Genomic DNA, 5,731 nt, shown 5'->3' on the forward strand with positions numbered 1-5,731 from the left:
GTTTTGGATGCGCAGGAAAATTATGTCGGAAAAACATCAAATACTATTGCAAAGGAAAAAAAAAGAATCATATATTCATTATCTGTACATCAAAACACATATTATATCAAAAATTGTCAAAACCATCGGAGTTTCCCTTTAACATTTGTAAGAGAAGTATATTACAAAAGATGCTTTGTGCTGGCCACACGACAATCTCGTCAACCGTGCCAATAGAAACATATGACTTTTACATCATGTGCCCTATAGATCGCAATGTTAGAAAAAAGGAACTTGTTTTTTTTTTTTTTACATTAAATTATTTTCTTTAAAGGGATCAATCATTTTAAAAAAATCTAATGGAGGTGTAACTGTTTATAGTTTTTTTTTTTTGTTTTGTGATCGACCGCAGACTTCCATGTTCCTATTATGTACTTATTGAATACTAATATCAAAATATTTAATTGAAATTCTACTTGGGTCTAGGCTTAATTAGGATTATGGGCTCATTAAATAACAATTTTGATATAAAAACGTCTTGTCAATCATAACAAAAACTTCGGTAAAAATTAAAACAAAACAAAAGAAAAAAAAAGTAACTATTAAGCTTAGGCAAATTTAATAATTTTTTTTACACCCAAATCTTTTTACTTGAAATTTCTTTTAATGCCTTGAATTTTTTTATTGTTCCTTTTATAGGGGCATACGACTTTTTGTGTAATTCACACACTATCTCAGTATCTACACTGGACTCGCATACCTCTAAACTAGGGGATAATTACGGCCCGCGGGCCACATGCGGCCCGCCGGAGTGTTTTATGCGGCCCGCCGACACCTACAGAAATCAGGTGTGCCCACAGTACATACATATTAAAATGCAAATATATTAAAAATAATATCTATATAAATTATTGAAACTGTTTCATTATAAAAAGTGTTAAGTAAACTAAGATTAGCTAATTGGCTATACATCAATACACTCAGTCAAAGACACAATCTCATGCTAGTATTTATTAAATGCTATGAATAAATGTGTTAAATATTGAATATGCTTGAAACAAGATGGCAAGTGTAACAACTGATGGAGTTCGTGCTTTGAATATAAAAATAGTTGTTGTTTTATTATTATTTTGTATATATCCCAACCATAAACTTTAAACAGCAAAGTTTGCACAAAGCTGCATATAATTGCAAATTTCTATTTGGGAAAATTTGCATAGTAATAGTACTGGTTTCCAGATCTGGCAGTTCTCCAAATAGGTTTTGTTATATGGAAGGGTTTCGGGGTCTGAGTGTTGTTCGGGTCCCTTGTTTTAGTATGCACAATGGAAGGACATGGTCATCATAATCTGGTGATGTTTAACAATGACAGGCTTAGCTCGTCCCGACATTTAACTTTCGGAACATATATTGTCTCATTCAGTGAATAAACATTTTTCAAAAACCTAAACAGGTATAATCACTGCTCGAAGTTGACTGACTGTTATTTGACAGCAGTCACAAGGGCAACAACTAGTAAGCTAGTTCCACAGTTCCGGAACATTATGCACGAGTGTAAAAAGTAAAATACTGCACAATATGTAAAACTGCATATTTGCGGGGATATTGTTTTTATAAAAAGACAACTTCATTTTTTTTTAAATCGTATATGCGGCCCGCCATTCCCAATTTTTTTTAAATGCGGCCCTCGATGCAGAAAGGTTGCCCACCCCTGCTCTAAACTCTAAACCAGGGGTCTCAAACTCATATCAGCATGTGGGCCACAGTGGAAAGTAACAATCAGTCAGCGGGCCATACCACGAAAAGAGAATGTTTTTTCATTAAATTTTACAAACACTACTGTCACTGCAGTTAAATGCTAAAATAAAGTTTTTATATAATTATTAATTACATTTATTGTAGTTTATACATGCACAGGCAGTTTAGTTTACTAAAATAAGTTGACATTGCCTCTGTCACTAATAAAAAAAAAAGCAGAAACTGTAGTCCCCTCCCCCCCCCCCCCCAAAAAAAAAAACAACAAACAAACTATAATTACTATGCCTACTGCAGATGGCTCGTCACTCATGTTTCTGTCCACTCAGCTGAGAGCGTCTGGCAGAGACCAGACCATCGACGTTATGCCTGAAGTCGCGTGTAGTGGAATTATAGTTCTGTAACAAAACAAAGTTACAAACAGGCCTGTTGAACAAAATGTATCACTTACAAATGAGATTATTACTTAGGTGTCTGTGAGGGTGGGTCGGGTTTGGTAGGTGGGGGGGGGGGGGCTCCATTCTGTCTAGCGCAATGTCATGTGCCAAACTGTCCAATGGGGAGAAATGGAGGAAAGTAACGACGTAGGTATTAAGAGGATTGACCTTAATTACTGGATGGCATAGATATGTTAAAAAAAAGTGGACAAGATTAGAGGACGATAGCCACATAGCCGTAGGGAAAGAGCAAACATTCGCATGTATGTAAATAGAATGTATATACGGCGTACCGGCACCTTTTTCAATTTTGGGAAAAATATTACCGAATAGAAGTAAGTATGATGCTGATACCATCCCCTTACCAGGCTAATTGACCCCACTTTTTATTTGGGGGTGGGGGGGGGAGTCAATATGTCCGTGTTTTATGGCCGACCGTCTAGCGAGTTTGATAGCAGACGTGAGAAGAACTATTGCGCCGGAGAACAGAGATCCTATACGTTGGTTATGGTAAGACACAACGCCGACGGGGCAGTAAAGCACGCGTAGCAAATAAATAGGAAATGGTGAAAATGTTTCAAATAACTATACAAATGGGATTTTTATATAGCTTATTTAAATAAACACACTTTTTATTTAATTATTCTAATAATTAGCTAGATAAATAAACAAAATCTACGTATCTCTCTGTCTATGCATCCATTTATCTATCCTCTCTCTGTCTAACTTATCTCTCTCTCTCTCTCTCTATCTATCCCTCTCTATCTATCTATACTTTCTCTATCTATCCCTCTCTCTCTCTACCTATCTATCCTCTCTCTGTCTAACTTATCTCTCTCTATCTATCTATCCCTCTCTCTACCTATCTATCCTCGCTCTGTCTAACTTATCTCTCTCTATCTATCTATTTATCTCTCTATCCATCTATCTATCTATCCTTTATCTCTCTACCTCATCTCTGTCTATCTATATATCTAAAATGTTTCTTTTTAAAAGCTATACAGTTGAAGATACATGAATCTTTTTAAGTAATAAATGTAGGTTTATATACTCAATACATACAATACATCATGAGCACGCAGGCCATATAAGACAGATGGACATGTTACGTAACTCCCTCGCCACATGCTAGACTGTCAACATCCACCCATCCCTTCCTATCACCCCCCCCTGCTGTTTTTTCATGTAACCCTCACTTAAATGGTCAAATCACACACATTTGGATAACCCACGACAGATTTGCATGATTGGTTTGTTTGTCACATGTCCACGTTTTAGTTAGGGCAGTTTATTATCAAGCTATCCAACAGTGAACATCGCATCGTCGCTTTCCCTTTTTTATTTCTGCTTGATACAAAACCCAGTGTGAGTTTCAATCTTTTCAATTCTTTAGTTGTCTCATATAGTTTCATGTCATGACATAATTTAATAGATTCCGTTAGCTTATCTGCTTCTCACTTTCCCAACTGATTATTTTTTTCATAATTTCCTATTCACTTAATGCTTACTTTATTACATTAGAAGTTAAAACTTACGTCACTTGACTGACTTTGTCTCTATAAATATTTCTTTGATCATAAATTGGTACCTAGCTGTAATTCACTTAAACATCAGTGTAGAAAATCGGGAGACATATGTTATCATTATCTATTAATACAGTTGACATCAATTCACTTCACTGGTTTTATGTAAAAGCCTTAGAGTTGCTTCTAGTCTCACTCTAGTGTAGCTGAAATAAGTATTTAATTTAATTATGACATTTGCGAAGTCTATGTGGACATAAAAGTAGTCGCTATAGTTTAAATAGATCATTCTTCATACATACAATTAATGATGTAGCTCGAAACTATGTCTATCCCAAATTAATACCGAGCGCTCATTTAGTATCGGTTCCCGGAGACAAAAGTGGACATCATGGTCACACGTTAGAACTGAATCACAAATATTCTTATATTTGAACATCTTCTAGTTTAGGCTGAGCTTTCATCTCTTTTTTCTTTTATATCTATATTCGTTTATACGGTTTAAATGCAACTGCAACTTATTTCATTTACATCAGCACTGAGCCTTTGTATTGTATAGCACATGTCTCCTCTACCGGCTTTAATAAATATAAAAAAAAAAACAGTTACATTTTAGTTAAAATGCCGGTAACTCCTCCGTTGTCTGGTTCCAAGTCCAGAATGTGAAAGGAGGAGGGGCGAGCATATGTTAGGCTACACACTACTCTTCATAAACATCTAGCGGTATACCCATCTAGCTACTGTTATTGAAAATGCGTGGATTTCAGATAAATATCTGTACTTATAAGGAAACCCATTAAGTTTAATTTAATTTGAAAATAAAATAAAGAATATGTTGCACATATACGAAACCCAGTATGATTGGTTTACTTCATAGACTATGGTTTACTTTAATTTTAAAGTAAAATTACATTAAATCAATAAATTAAAAAATAATAATTTAGGTCTGTAAAACTTTACAAATGAAATAAAAAATTGTGTCAGCAAAAATATATAAATATAGGCCTATAACCCGTACATATATATGATAACGGTACCATACATTTGTGACACAAACAAACAAAAAAAAAAACAAATTAAAAAAATAAAGATTAATTCATTCTCATTATTTATTTTTTATAGCCTTTTTAATATTTTTTTTATTACATAATATAGATCCAGAGTTTTCATATCATTAGCGAATGACTAGATCTATCACGAACTATTAGGCCTACATGATACTACCGACACCGTCTAGCCGGTAGTGACCTTGTGACCTGATTACCGTAGCGATAAACAGCGCGGTGCTGCCACTTGCGTAACATTCTTCAAAAGGATCCTTCGGTGTAAAGTTTTACCTTTAAAAAATCTCTGCAGCACTTTTCCACTACTCAACCAACTTCCGTATGATACAGCAACTCTTCGTATTCCGTTTCTAAATCAGCTAGACATGACACAAACTGTCTGTGGTTGAGACCCCGTGCACGTATGAAGTTCACCGTCTTTACGACAACATCCATCACGTTCTTCATTTGTAGACTTTTGCCACAGAGTGCTTCTTGGTGCTGAATGCAATGTATGGCTGCAAAAGGTCCCGCCAAGCTGAGCTGATTCCGTTTCTCTACCATTAATCCAACAACACCAACCTTCTCTGAACACATTGCTGGTGCACCATCCGTAGCTACTGCAATAAGTTTTTCCCACGGTAGCTTACACCTGTCAATACAAGCTTCTAGTTCTTGAAACACGTCGCGTCCAGTCGTCGTTCCTTTCACAGCGTCCAATTGCTCTTCAACAATGTTCAAGTTTTCGTCGACCCCACGAATGAATACGGCACAGTATGCGGTGTCTGTTACACCAGTAGACTCGTCCAGTACAATGGAATATGCTACAAAGTCTTTTGCAGCGGCACTCAGTTACTGTTGAACATTTGTCGCTGACTCGGTGATCCTGCTTGCAACTGTGTTCGCAGACAAACTTATGCCTTCGAAGGGCTTCTTTTTCTCAGGGCAGATAATTACACACGCCTGTAGCATACACTCTTTTACAAACTGGCCT

The 5,731-nt window shown here is 36.0% G+C and overlaps 1 long non-coding RNA gene across 1 annotated transcript; it reads right to left on the reverse strand.

Moving 5' to 3' along the window:
- Nucleotides 1–4,295: 4,295 nt before the first annotated feature.
- LOC129926771 (uncharacterized) lies at nucleotides 4,296–4,967 on the reverse strand. Its single transcript, XR_008778508.1, has 2 exons — nucleotides 4,841–4,967; nucleotides 4,296–4,474 (listed from the first exon to the last, which is right to left on the reverse strand). It is a non-coding gene; the product is annotated as an uncharacterized LOC129926771 (long non-coding RNA).
- Between the last annotated feature and the right edge of the window lie 764 nt (nucleotides 4,968–5,731).

Source organism: Biomphalaria glabrata, chromosome 6 (genome assembly GCF_947242115.1).
Source record: "Biomphalaria glabrata chromosome 6, xgBioGlab47.1, whole genome shotgun sequence".
Classification (NCBI taxonomy): Eukaryota; Metazoa; Mollusca; class Gastropoda; family Planorbidae; genus Biomphalaria; species Biomphalaria glabrata.